The sequence below is a fragment of the Monodelphis domestica genome, chromosome 5 (assembly GCF_027887165.1).
Source record: "Monodelphis domestica isolate mMonDom1 chromosome 5, mMonDom1.pri, whole genome shotgun sequence".
NCBI lineage: Eukaryota > Metazoa > Chordata > Mammalia > Didelphimorphia > Didelphidae > Monodelphis > Monodelphis domestica.
In genome coordinates, this window is record NC_077231.1 from 274,780,777 (window position 1) to 274,796,548 (window position 15,772).

A 15,772-nucleotide genomic window follows, 5' to 3' on the forward strand; every position below is an offset into this window, starting at 1 on the left:
TGTACTAAATGCTTTATAATTATCTAGGCCTTACTAAAACCCTGGGAAATGGGTTTTTTTTTATTACTTCATTCTACAGAAGAGGAAATTGAGGCAAATAGAGGTTAAGTTACTTTTCCAGGCTCATAAAGCTAGCAAGTGCTAAGGAAGGTTTCAAATTCAAGTCTTCCTGATCCCAGACCCAGCATTCTAACCACTATTCTATTCTAACCTATTCTATTCTATTCTAACCATCTAGCTACCCTATTTAGATTACATGAAAATAAATATCTAAATAAGCTTTTTTTAACTGCTTATATGCCTTCTCTAAAGAGGAGAAGGAAGGGAGGGAAGAAGTAAATTGAGTATTAAAATGTACTAAACAAACAAATAATTTTTTAAGTTCATGGACCCTAATTTCATAACTTCTATTCTAAAACACTTTTCCCCCTTTACCATAAACTTTTTTCAAGTTAGATTTTAAAAATTAATTATATTCCAACATTCTATGATGTATTTGTTTTTTAAGTCAGCTTCTGTGAGGTACAGGCTAAAAGGATCCCTTTTCCTCTCACTATAGAACTTGCCTAACTAAATAAATTAGTGGAAGCACATTAGCAGTGGGTCACATCTTGTCCATGGAAATGCAAGCTATTTAAAGATATCTATGGATATTAGGGAATTATTTGGGGAGAAGAGGAAGGAAATGCTTACTTTAACAGTTAAAATAGTGCTCCAGGAGGTAGATACACCCACCAGATCAAAAAGAAGTATTTCCTCCTAAATTTAAGAATTGGCGATTTTAAACAAAAAAACTTTAATATCAGTCAATCATAATTCTTGGGAGCTGCATAAACTCCTTCCGGCCATCCAGGCTCAAAAGAACTCTGGCAGCTTGCAAACAGAGGAGCCAGTCAATGCATAGGGTCGATTTAATAATTGAATAAAGGCATCATCAACCCTACAAGGACCTTTTCAGAGGAGTCAACCTCAGATATATTGTTATTTAACAAGGGCTTTCTGAAGACTGACCAAATGTCCCTGTTTCCATCTAGGTAAAATGAATCATTGAATTTTGGACCTAAATAGAATTTAGAGAAGGAGCAGGAAAATGAATCTCAAAGGGAGAAAGTAACAAGATCTATACAAGATCATGGTATGGCAGCTCCCTCCTTGGTAGCCTTCTTTAAGTATCCTCAGAAAGTAAAAGAAATGAAAAGTCAACAGGTCAAGAAACATTTATTAGATGCCTATAATGCATCAGGCTCTGTGCTCAGTAGAGTGGCTACAAATAGCAAAAATAGTCTCTGCATTCAAGGAACTCACAGTCTAATTCATACAAATAAGACATATTGAGGATAAAATGGAAGAAATCTCAGCAAAGAGGAATAGGCTTCCTAAGAAATTGGATTCTAGGTGGAACTTGAAAGAAACCAAGGATTCTAGAAGACAAAAATGAGGAGAAAAAGAATTTCAGACATAGCAAATGGCCAATGAAAATGCACAGAGTTGGGAGATGGAGAAGTGATAAAAGGGTTAAAAATTTCTTTCAAAATATATAGTAGGACCATGAACATCACACCCAATGAAGCATTTTAATTGAATATTAAATTTGGGATTTAGAATGTTTCTCAGAAAAAAACATAACTGAATAATAAATTAGAAGAAGGGAAATGATGCTTTTTATTTAAATAGTTTTCTCCAAATCATTAATCTGAAGTCAGCGTTAGAGATAATGAGGTGTACAAAATTGTTCAGCCTTTGGCAGAGTAAGAAAGCTTTTGGACTTGAAAGATAGTTATTTCTGCATTGTGAAGTAAATGAGTCAATGGCCCAAAATAAAAGGGTGAGAATCAGCTACAAAATACCATGTTGGGGAGCACAAATCAAAGGAGAGCATATGGTTATAACTGAGTTCAGAGGTATTTACAATAGCACCTATAAATATAGACCATATTTACACTGACTCCCAAAAGGTCTAATTTACAAAGTGTGTCCCATTTTCTTCTGTTACCTTACAATACCCAATGTATAATGGGACATTGCTATTCATTTTGAGATAACACAAAGCCTATCTAAAAACTAAATAATTGAAGTAACTAGGGTGTAGCAGTGGGGACTTTCTTCCAGGTTGCTAAATTTTCAAGACCCTTGAAACCTCCTGCCATTCTTCATTATCCTAAAAACAAGGGAATTTAATGACTATGTAGTAGGAAGAATATTTGAAGCAGGAGGCTACTAAATGGTGTGGTTCTTTTTCCCAACCCCCATCATTTGAATTTAAAAAGTGGATTCAATTTTATACCACTTGCCCTAGTTGTACTTTACCCTGCCCCATATTCCTAAACTGCTAATCATAGCTCTAGGATAATGTTTGTACTGATCCTCTATGCCAAGGTTTCTTAATTTGTCAACCATGGATAGATTTCAGAAAGGTCCATGAACTTGGATGGGGGGAAAAATTAAGTTTTTATTTTCCCTAACCTCTAACTGAAATTTGGCTGTTCCTTCAATTATGTATGTCAGCAACAAAATGTTATTCTAAGAAAAGGGTCCATAGGCTTCACCCAACAGCTAAAGGGTTCCATAACACATAAGTTAAGAACTCCTGCTCCATGGTGAAACCCAAAGGACATTTCTCTGATTATCAAAAACAGGGGAAAAAAGACAAACTCCTGAACTCAGGGAACCTTGAGAAAAGAAAAGGAGAATTTTTAAATCTTGCATTGAGCACTAGGTTTATTTTAGTAGTAAATTTCTTGTGGAACAGTGTCTATCTTAAAGAGTAAAACAAACAGCCCTCCTCTACTTCGTGGTCTATGAGGAATCAAGGCCAGGAGCAGTGACCTTTTAAAAATAGAAGAGTAAATAATACAGCTAAGAACATGAAGTCACTTTCCGAACAGTATGTTAAGAAATAAAAGGAGCAAGGCTCTTACTTAAAGTCCATAATACCTTGAGAGAGAAAAAAAGAAATCAACACTTTTTCCATACAATATTAATATAGGTAGATATCAATTAGTGCAAATAACAAATTCCACGGCATGGTCACACTACTTCAAATTTGCACTATTTGGAAGTTGTGCTTATATAAAACATGGTAGACTCTAGTCCAATGGAAATATGCAGTTCAAATTCAAATAATGAAGTCACATCATGAGATGCATTACTTGCTCTAACTGAGAGCTATCTATGGGATAGTCTAAACCTTCCTATTTACATTTCAGCAGAACTCATCTCAAAATTTCCAGAATGAGTCACTAAAACAATGTCTTAAATCTTTAGTCAGTATTGCATCATATGCTGCTACTACTGACAGAGAAATGAAGAGGGGCTGGGGGAAAGAGAGTGAAGGAGGAGAGAAAATAAGAAAGACAAAGAAATAGAGAGAAGAAAAGACAGGGGGAGGTAAGAAGGGGAAGGAAAAGAATGGAGGAAAAGGAGAAGAGGAGAGGAGAGAACAGAGCAGAAGAGGAAAAGAAAGAGGAAGCAAGATTTTTGTGGAAAGGATTAAATATTAATTATTATCTTGAAGGAGTAGCATTATTTAATGATGGAAAAAACCATATTCCACCTGAAGAAAAACCTAGAATGTCAGAACAGGAAGGGACCTTGGAGATACAATCCACAGATGAGGAATCAGACTCAAGAATTGTCCAGGGAGCAGCTGGGTCGCTCAGTGGTTTGAGAGCCAGGCCTAGAGGAGGTCCTAGATTCAAATTTGACCTCAGACACTTCCCAGTTGTGTGACCTGGGCAAGTCACTTGACCCCCATTGCCTAGCCCTTACCACTCTTCTGCCTTGGAGCCAATACACAGTATTGACTCCAAGAGGGAAGGTAAGGGTTTAAAAAAAAAAAAAGAATTTCCCAAAGCCACACTAATCAGAAGCTAGTAAGTGAAAGGCTTAGAAACCAGCATTATAGACTTTGCATGACAATACTCTATCTTTCTTTGGCCTTTTCTCCTGGATGATTACTCTTCTGTCTTCTTCTAGTATATGTATATACATATATGTGTATGTATGTGTATTTTGTTGTTCATTCAGTCATGTCTGACTCTTCATGATCCTGGCTAAAGTTTTCTTGGCAAAGATACTAGATGGTATACCATTTCCTTCTTCAGTGGATTAGGCAAATTGGGCTTAAGTGATTTATCTACTGAAGTGTTAATTCTTTCCTGGCAATGTTTTGTTCCCAACTAGAATTTACTGCTGTGCAAATGTTACTTTGTTGTACCTGGTCTAGAATTCTTATTTCTCCTCATTCTTTCAAATTACTCACACATTAGATAGATAGATAGATAGATAGATAGATAGATAGATAGATAGATAGATAGATAGATAGATAGATAGATGGATGGATGGATGGATGGATGGATGGATGGATGGATGGATGGATGGATGGATAGATAGATAGATAGATAGATAGATAGATAGATAGATAGATAGATAGATAGATAGATAGATAGATAGATAGATAGGCATAGAGACATGTGTGTATATATATATATATACACACAAATACAGATGTGTGCACAAATAGCTACAAATATGTATGTGCATACCTATATATGGAGACAGGTGGAGGTTCATGGAAAAAAGATCAAATCTGGCATCAGATACTTCCCAGCTATGTGGGAACAAAACATTGCCCTGAAGGAATTAGCACAATATGAAAGGATAGCTCAGTTTTAGTGCCTTTTGGATCATTTGGCCCACCTGAACAGTTGAACTACTCCTTTGGGTCAAATGTTTAGCAATAGTGCACTGGAATCATAGACATTGTATTGATTAAAAGTCTTGGGTTTTTCCAATAGCTGTACATTTTTACAAAGTTGCTGTTATTGTATAAATTATTCTCCTGCATCTTTTCATGTCATTCCACATCAATTCTTAAAAGTCAATTAGTCAACAAGCATTTCCTAAACACTTACTAAATGCCAGGAACTATGCTAACCTCTTAGAATAAAAAGAAAGCCAAAAACCAGGGCTCCTGTTTCAAGGCATTCAGGACTCCTGCTTTTCAAGTTTAATGGGAGATACAACATAATAAACAACTCTCTATAACTTACATACATTTCAAATTGGGGATAATCTCAAAGGGAAGGGACTAAAGTTGAGAAAGATTCCCCAGAATGGCTGAACAAGTCATGCCATATGACTGTGATGGAATATACTATTATGTCCTTAGAAATGATGAGCAGGATGCTTTCAGAAAAACCTGGGAAGACTTACATGAACCTACTGCCAAGTGAAATTAGAAGAACTAGAAGACTGTTGTACATAATAACACCAATACGATCAACTGTGAAAGACTTAGCTATTTTGATCAATACAATGATCCATGGACAGTTCCAAAGGGCCCATGATCAAAAATATTCTCTATCCTCTTCCAGAGAAAGAACAGATGAACTCTAAGTACAGATTGAAACATACTTTTTTCACTTTCTTTCTTACAATTTTTGTAACAGGACTAATATGGAAATACATTTTGCATTATTTCACATATATAATTGATATCATAGTACTTGCCTTCTCAATGGGTCGGGAGGAGCTAGAGGGAGGACAAGAATTTGGAACTCAACATTTTTTAAAATGAATGTTAAAATTAAATGAATTTTTAAAAAGAAAGATTTCCCAGGTTTCTCTGAAAATGACCCTTTTATTTCTTATGGCACACAAGTGTTCCATTATATTCATATACTAATTTGTCTTGCTTGACTGTGCATTTTTTTATAAGAGTTTGATTTGTTTTTTCCCATTCCCTAGAAGGAGAGGGGAAGGGGAGGTGAGAGAAAAAAATTAATTGGGAATATTTGTGTGTGTATATACCTTACATAAATATATGTATTAAATAAACTGATCATGATTATTTTCTTTATCCAAAAAAGCTATTATTTGTGTTCTCCCATGAATATAGAAAAAATATACAAACTACTTAATATCTCATATATGTGAATATACTCTTTAATATTCTATTCAATGAAAGCTAGAATTTATATTATACCATAAGATTTGCAAATATCTTTATGTTATATAAATTAATCCTCATAACAATCCTATAAGGCTACATTATTGTTCTCTTTACATTTGAAGAAACTGAGGCTCAGACACATTAAGTAACTTAATCAGAGTTACACAGCTAGTAAGAGTCTGGGAAAGGACTTGAACTCAGATTTTCCTGACTTCAAGTAATAGCATTATACCCCTAAGCCACCTTGCTATTCCATATATTCAATATGACCAGCAAGATTAACTCTGGCTTTTAGGTTAAAGACTTCACTGTTGCTTGTTTGGGGCTCTTTCCAGGTATACTTGTCTCTTAGCTTCATTCCTTGGGATTAGTTAGATTTACAATTCGTTTTCATGTTCTAGGTAGCACCTGATCTCTTTCATGAAGAAAAAGAAAGTTTTTCAATTTATTTGGAACAAAGAATAAGTAAAAGGGTAAACTGGGGTTTTAGGGGAGAGTCTTAAATGTCAGTATTAGGCACCTACATTTTTTTCAGTAAGTAGTACTGTAAAACTGGGCAAAACTGTAGGTTTGGGAGCACAGAAGCCATGTGATCAGGCACGTACATTAGGAAGATAATTTCGGTACTCTCTTTTGCATGCTCACTCTTTAAACAAGCTAAGGCTACAGTCCTATCCCCTCCAACTCTTCTTGATGCTAAAAAATCCCTAGTTTCTCCAAACCACCCTAATATCATAGAAAGAACCATGGCCTTGTGAATAAAGAGGTCGTATGTGCTGGAAGTGGTCTAAGTCCCACCTCTGACACATACTAGCTGTGTAACTTACTCTTGGCAAATTATTTACCTTCTTAAATATTCTAGGAAACTTTCAAAGAATACAGATTGAAGAGCAATTGCCAACCTGCCCTGGGAGAGGACATTTCCTCACCCAAGATTTTCCTATACTAATGAAAGCACAGGTCCATTCCCTATCACTCTCCTCATATCATTCTCTTTCTGAGTGGTCTCTTCCAGACCCAATCTAACTGGTCATTTGCCCTCCCAAAATGGGATGCTTAGAACTGAATATAACACTCCAGATAGGGTCTGACCAAGACAGAGAGCAATGTTAGGCATGATGTTTTTATTCTCTTCACTTGCCACCAGCTATTCTGCTTGTTTTCAACTTCATCACCATCTTCATTAAGCCACATCCAGTATAAATTCATCACCAGGAAATTTAGCATCATAGAGATTTCATCAGCTTTACCCCTCACACCTGTCCCTTTAGAGATGCCTCAGAATCTCAGACATCACTTTTGCTTGATTTCAACTCCATCCTCATCTTCATCCTGCTGCCAGATACACTCTGACACTTCTCCCCCTTTCTAGCTTCCTCTTGTGTGCTGTCTTCCCCTACTAGGTCATAGGTTCCTTGAGAGGAAGGACTGCCTTTGTCTTTTTTTATATCCCTATCACTTAGCACAGTGCCTGTCACATAGAAGGTGATGGACAAATGTTTATTGTATCATAGTAATACTACATTGGACTACTCTAGCTTTTTAGTAGCCATGAAAAACTATTGACTCATATCAAGTTTGCAGTTCCCTATAACCCTCCCCCCCCTAAGTCTTCTTCATGTGAACTTCTTTCAAATCAGTTTCCCCATTCTGTACTTATTTTAACTCTTACCTTCCATCTTAGAATCAATACTGTGTATTGGGTTTTAAGGCAAAAGAATAGGAAGGACTAGGCAATGGGAGTTAAGTGACTGACTCAGAGTCACACAGCAAGGAAGTATCTAAGACCAGATTTGATCCCAGGATCTCCAATCTCTATCTAGGCTTGGCTCTGTATTCACTGAGCCACCTAGTTGCCTCATATGCTGTACTTCTAAAATAGACTCTTTAATTTACTATTAAGCACAAGACTTTATACTTACACCATTCTTAAGATTTTACTTTATTACAATGGCCCCATGTTTCGCCCTGTTGGTATTACTTGGGATCCTAATTGTATTCTCTATCATATCAGTAGTCCATTCTAGGGTTAAAGATCCAAATATGCTCCCATTTTACTAATTATATGGACTGAGGCTCTACTTGCTGTCCTTCCCCCCACCTCCATTGTTTTCTAATTGTTTTCTCTTTACCTAGACAGAAACTGAAACAAGTCAGGTCTCAGAGCTACTCTGTTCTGATACATCACAGCTGAAAGGGCTCTTTTATCAGTGTCCCCACAACACTAGAATTACCCTGGGAGGTCACATTCAATCTTTCTGGCTAGCTACACAGACTGGGTTTCTTGCCTCTAGAAACCACCTAATCTTCACTCTCCCACACTCTCTAAATCAAAGTTCACCCAAAAGGCAAGCCCATTCCTCCAGTGAACTTCACTAAGACTCCCCAACAAACTTCTGGGAATCCAGACCCAGGCGCAATCACTTAATTCTCAGTTTCCCCACAGTCATGTCTCATTGTCTGGCTTCCCATCTGACCCTTTCTATCAGAATTCTGTTCCAATTCCTCATTAAAGACCCTATGCTTTGTCCTTCACACACCCAAACTTGAGTTTCCTGGGCACACATGATCTACTAATTACCAGCAGCAGAAAAATGCACTGACTACTCTTGTGTAGCCCAGTATTTAATTAATGCTAATGGGAAACTGTCAGCCCTCTTCAACTCATCTGCTGATCCATTTCCCCTTCAGACTTTCAACAAGGTTCCTATCAGAAGCAGTAAGGTGGTTCAGCAAATCGGGTCAGATCTGGAGTCAGGAAAAGCCTGAGTCTCAGTCCTGCCTCAAATGCTTACTAGCTGTGGCACCTCAGCAAGTCACTAAACCTCCCTCACCCTCAATTTCCTCATCTGGAACCTTGAGATAAGGGTAGCTCCTACCTCACAGGGTTGTTTTAAGGATTACATAAGATAATGTATATAAAGGGCTGTGCAAAGTTTAAAGCATTATATAAATGCTAACTAGATACCATCATCATCAACATTATCATTGTCACTTTATCAAATTTATTGAGAAACATTAAAATCAAACAAGGCACTGGGAACACCATTAGTGATTTTCTTCCAGGTTGGCACTGATTCTTTCATCATCATTCTCTGGATAAAATCTTTTAACCAATTTTAAATTGACTTAGTTCCACTAAATAACAAGTTCACATATCACCTTTTAATCCACAAAGATATCATGAAAAACTAATTGTTGAAAATCCAGGTATACTGTGGCTAGACCATTCTTCAGTCAGGGACCTCTGTCAGGAAAGGAAATCAAATTGTCTGAAATGATTTGTTCTTAATGAAATTCTGATGAGGTGTGAGCACTCTTCCTTTCTATGTATCACAAAACCATCAACTTAATCATTCATTTTAGATTTTTTTCCCCATGGATCAAAGCCAACTACTCTAGTCTACAAAGTTTGGAGATTCCAAATACTTCACCTTCTTGAAAAACAAGGCTCCATTTACTACCTCCAGTTCTGAGATGTCTTTCCCATTCTTATAGTGTGCTCCAAAAGCTGTGCCCTAAGATGCAATTCAGTCAGGAGAGGTGACTTGAACTCATTTAGGGCAGTTAAGTGTTCTCTTACTATCCACCTTGCTTGTCTTGGGTTTCCATTCCCTCTCATCCATTTTTCTACTCTCTTTTCTGATATGAAGATCATTATCCTTGATAGAGAAAACAGAAGCAAAATAAAAGTTAATTCTACTTCCTGTCATTTATTATCATTGTCCAATCTACCTCATAATGGAAGCCGATGTCTCCATTGTTGTTGTTCTTAGTATTTTTGCAAGCCTCAGTTCATTCTGGGTTTTAGCCTTCCTCTTTCTTTGTGTGCAGGACTGTGCCATTCTTGATGTTTGTCCTTGATGTACCCTTGCTTCTATTTTTGACACTCTCTCCCCCCTCTCTCTTTTGAGGGACAGAAGGGAAACACAAATGTGCCTTAACACATCTTTTGCTCTTCTTTGGTTCAGATTTCATTTGGTTCATCTCATTTATGTCTCTGTCAGTCTCTGTCTCTGTCTCTCTCAAACATACACTCATTAGAATTTTAGGTTGTGTAGCCAAAATTTGGCATGAGAATCAAGCCTGCCTTTTCCCTGAAATTTAGAAATCAATTCTCTTCATGTCTAGGTATATTGAAAGTTTATACTTAATCTTCCCTTTCTTATTTATCAAAATTCCCAAGACTCTATGGTCACTTTTTCCAAGACCTTAGGATAAAAGATCAAGAGCTGGAAGGGACCTCTGAGATTCCCTCATTTTATAGAGAAGAAAATTAAATTCCCAGAAACTTCAATGACTTCTCCAAGGTCATATGAATAGTTAACTTCAGAGGTGGAATTTGAACCCTGCGCCTCTGACTTGAAAGCCAATATTCATTTCAATTAAATTAAAACTATTTAAAGATAGCTACCATGTCCCCTTCTATTCTATGCAATATGTTGGGGATGTTAAGGCAAAAATTACAGTTCCTACCATCAAGGAGCTTGCATTCTATCCCTTATCAAGATTTAAATCTTTTCCATTTTAGCAAACAGTTCTTCCTTTTAAGTAATAATTGGGTCTATAATTGCATTGTCACCATGATTTCCTTGGACTCTCCCCAAAATGAAAATATCAAAAAAGCAAATCAAGAATTTACTATGACTATACTATGATTATCAAGAGAATTTGTGAAAAAAAGATGTAAAGGAATGTAACCAAGGAATAATCATCACAACAATCTCATACTGGCTACGAAACAGAATTGTGGATCAGTAGAACAGATTAGGTACACAAACCCTAGTAATAAATGACCACAGTAATTTAGTGTTTGATAAATCAAACATTCCAAGTTTGGCGACAAGAATTCATTGTTTGACAAAAACTACTAGGAAAATTAGAAAATGATATGGCAGAGATGGAATAAACCGACATCTCACACTAAACCAAGATAAGGTCAACATGGGTACTAATGGAAACACAAAGGGCGATACCATAAACAAATCAGAAAAGCATAGAATAGTCTGCTTCTCAGATCTCTGAGAAAAGGAAGAATTTAGGACCAAACAAGAGATAAAGAGCATTATAAAATTTAAAATGGATCATTTTATCATATTAAATATAAAAGGTTTATATAAACAAAACAAATGCAATGAAAGGTTCCAGGACAGCTCTAATGAACTCATGACCAAAAAAATGATCCACCACCATAGAAGAAATAGAATCTAAATTTTTTCACTTAATTTCCTCCATGAATTTTTTTTCTCTATTATAAGCAATATGTAGCTTCTTTCACAATATAACAAACATGGAAAATTATATTGTATGGTAATACAGATAATATCTTTACCTGCCATCTTGGGGAATAAGAGGGGGAAGGAGAGGGGGAAGAGTACATGGATTGCCAGATGTCAGAAAACAATTATTAAAAATTATGTCACGGCAGCTATGTGGCTCTGTGGATAGAGAACCAATCCTGGAAATGAGAAGTTCCCAGTTCAAATTTGGCCTCAGACATTTCCTAGCTTTTTGACCCTGTGCAAGTCACTTAACCTCAATTGCCTAACACTTAGCACTTTTCTGCCTTGGAACCAATACTAATATTGACTCTAACACAGAAAGTAAGAGGTTTTTATTATTTAAAAAAAAGAAAAATTCCCATTCATCAATCAAAAAATTTCAAAGATGACTTTCTTCGGTCCATTGCCCTACAAAATTCATAAACTGTATGTAGAACATGGGAAATTTTTTCCTTTTATCTGCTTCCAAGTGCAACAGCAATGAGATTTGCTGAAAAGACCACAAAGAAGGGAGTTCAAATACTTTGATTCAAGTTCCAACTCTTACCAAAAAGTACTAATAATTTCATTTCTACAGACCTGTTTCTCCATCTGTAAAATGAAGGATTAGACTATATCTCTAAAGTCTCTTCTAATAGGGTCATCCCCAAATGAGTCCCAAAAGTCTTGGAAAAGCCCTCTCTTCTGGAGTTCAAAAAAAATCATACCTTGTAAGCCATCAAGTCCAACCTCCTTATTTTATTAATGAGGGCAATGAGGGAGTGATTTATACATTGGGACAGCTGAGACTTGAACCCAGAATTTCACATTCCTTGACTAATGGTTCATCCATTATACCATCTCATCCCCTTAACACTGCTTTCAAAATTCAGTGATATTCCAAGAGCATATCTAACTGTATAAAACCCTTGGTTCTATTACCAAACCCAGATGCTCCAAAGTAACCTTTCTAGAGAGATAGTAACTTACCTGATTTCAGCAAAAGGGGAGACCCTTGAGAGGCAGAAAGAAGAGAAGAGACTAATGAGTGTAAAGCTACCCTTTACTCTTCTTTGATTCAGGCCCATAGAAATATATTTACCTTGGATATTTTTCATCTCATTTATGTTGTATCACTAAAACCCTCTTAATTAGAATAAAGTCAGTGATCTTCCTTTCACATGGAAGAGATTTCCTCATTCCTCGAGGTGACTGGTTAAAAACTCAGCAGTGACTCCCCCCAGGCTCTCTCCCTCCTCAGTCACTTCTATCCAGTTCTAAGCACTTAATCACAGACTCCCCTGATACCCCAGACACCACATCATCTCAGGCTGTTATCTCATTAGATCGCACAAGCTAAGCAGGGTTAAGATTTCAGGTTAATATCTATTCATCTGAGAATAACTCTGACTCACAAAGCCAAAAGCCTGAGTCTTTAAAAAAAGGATATTATAGAAAGGAAGATTTATCTAATGGCAACTGTGGTCCTTATGGAAAGAGATCTGAGCAGCGGAGAAAGGTCCCACCTCCCTTAAAGACTCCTTCTAACGTTAGACTTTGTGCTCCTTGAATGCAGGGACTGTCCTTTACCTTTCTTTGTAGTCCCACTGTTTAGTACAGTATCTAACACATAGTGGGAGCTAAATAAACATCTATTGACCAAAAAGAATGGACTGTGGAAAGACACTGCCTTGGAAGTTGTTTCAGTAGTGTTCGACTCTTCCTTACTCCATTTGGGGTTTTCTTGGGCAAATAAATAAACTAGAATGGTTTGCCATTTCCTTCTCTAGCTCATTTAGCAGATGAGGAAACCAAGACAAAGAAGGTGACTTGCCCAGGGTCTCTCAGCCAGTAAGTGTCAGAGGCCAGATTTGAATTCAGGAAGATGAGCCTTCCTAACTCCAATCCTAGCACGTTAGCCTCTGTACCACCTGAACTCAGAGAACCTGGGTTTAAATCCCACCCTTGATTCTTGTTACCCATATAAACTTGGGCAAATTACGTGAGCTCCCTGAGTCTCCATTTTGTTATTTGTAAAATGAGATTACATGAGATGCCTCTAAGGTCACTTCTAGCTCTCAGATGATGATGATATTATATAATCCAACCATCTGAGTTTCTAATGGGTTAGAAAGTCAGGGTGAGAATATTATTATGAATGTACTTTCTATGCTACCCAAAGATATGCATTTAACCTTTTCCCATTAACATGGATTAATTAATCAGATTAATTATTTGGCACACCTCTAGAGTCCTACTATAATATTGCATCTTGGCTTACAGATGACTGTGGGTTATTAAAAGTTATGACAGTTGCTATTAATCACATCAACAAGCATTTATTAAGGACCCACTGTACTAGGAGCGAGGGCTACAAAGTTAAACATGAAGCATTCTCTACCTTCAAGGAGCTTATTGTGTTCTACAGATGGAATCAGCACATATGAATATTAATAAGTACATGCAAAACAAATGCAAGGTATTATATGGAAATTGCAAGGAACCACTCATAGTAGGTGGACTAGGAAAGGGCTCCTGGGAGAAGCTGAATTTGAACCCAGACTTGAAGGAGACTAAGAATTCTAAGAGGCTGAAGTCAGGAGAGAGTTTGTTCTAGGCATGGGGCACAACCTTGGCAAAGCACAAAGACCCAGATGAAAAGCTTCAAGGGCCACCTCCTCTCTCTGACTCTTATCCCAGGACCAACCTAACTTTAAAGATTCTGATCACTTATGAATAAAAATTAATCTTGGAGACTTTATACTTAATTATAAGTATTTATTAGTAAAGGGAAAGAAACAGAAAAAGAAGAAAGTTATACCAGCCTAACTCAAAGTCTCTAGCCATAGCTTCATCTTGCCCTGGATTCCCCATGGGTCCTGGTTCATTTCACAAGTGGGGGGCCAGCTACCCATTTGGTGGGGTCAGACAAATTAAAGCCAGCCAAGGAGAGGGCTTGAATTCAGGAAGAGACTGGAACCCAAGAGAATGAATTCTCAGATTCTCTTGCTGCTGCTTTCCAGATATGGCTTACATCAATAAGAATCAGGATGGCTGGGAGAAAGCTCCTTCACAAGCCCAAAAAAACGGCAGAGTAAGTCTGCTTCACAAGCTGGCTTTTCAAGCTCAATCTAAACCCTCTCCCAAGATCCTCCTCCAATTGGCTAGGATTTCACCTCAGTTGGCCTCCTCTTCTCTGGAATCCTCCCCACCACACTGGGATCTCGTGATCTTCTAGATGTTTAATTCACACATTACTAAAGAGTTTAGCCACTATGTAATGAATGGTTTCAGTAACACTCATTCAGAAGGCCATATTTTAAATTGTGAATCATAAGCCATCACATATCAGTAGTCCCCTCTGCCCTAGGGCCCTTCCTTCCAATTGGAGGTTGGAGGAATCCCCCAATGATCTCCATTTAATCCATCTCATTTCCAATCAAGGCTATAGCCCTCTGGATTTCTCCATCATGTCCAGGAATCTCTTCATTCTTCAGCCCTGGAATTCATATGTTAGAAGACCTCTCTGCCCCGGAACCCTTCCCAGAACCTCCATTTAGGAGGGTACCCATTCATCTCCTACCTGGCTACACTCCTCTGCACTTCTCCACTACCCCCTCCCCATATGAGGTATCCTCTCCTCGCCCTTTTTAAGTTTTCTTTTATGTTATCCCCCATCCTAAGACAGAATGTAAGCTACTTGGTGATATAGTTTATTTCTTTTTGCTTGTACTTGTAATCCTAGCATTTAGCACTATGCTTGGACCATAATAAATACTTGTTGATTGAATGACAATCTCTTTCAATGAAAGATGTAACCACATTGATGCTAAAGTATGGGTGCCTGAACTAGTCAAAAGATGAACACCTTTGGCATCTGGAAGAAAGGAAAAATGAAGAAGGAACTAGAGTCATAGAAAGAGGAATGAGCCTAAATTTAGAAGTCCTACAGAAAAGACTGATATGCCCCAATATGCTGTATTGTTGTAGAAAAACCCTGAAAACTAAATGGATATTCATGTATCATGGAAGAATTAAAAAATTATAGAATAAAAATGTAATGTAATATCACAATAAAGAAATGGGCAGTATTAGAGAAAGCTGTGAGCTGATGCAGAATTAAGTGTGTACAAACAAAACCAACACAGCCAAAATTAGAAGAAACTCAGGAAATTGAGGGAAACATTTATAACCAGTTTCTTTGATAAAGGCTCATTTCTGAAATATAAAGGGAACGTGGTCAAATTTTTAAAAATAAGAGCCCTTCCCCAATTGATAAGTGGTCAAAAGATGTGACAGCTAGTTTTTATAAGAAATCAAAGAAATCAAGAGTTAAATGAAAAGATCTCTATATTATTATTGATTAGAGAAAAACAAATTATTTTCTGAGGTGCCAACTCACACTGATCAGATTGATTTTACGATAGAAAATAAAAGTGATAAATTCTAGAGAGAAGGTGGGAAAATAGAGACACTAACACACTGTTAGTGGAGTTGTGATCTAGTTCAATTATTCTGAAAAACAATTTGGTACTAAGCCCAAAAGGCTATCAAATTT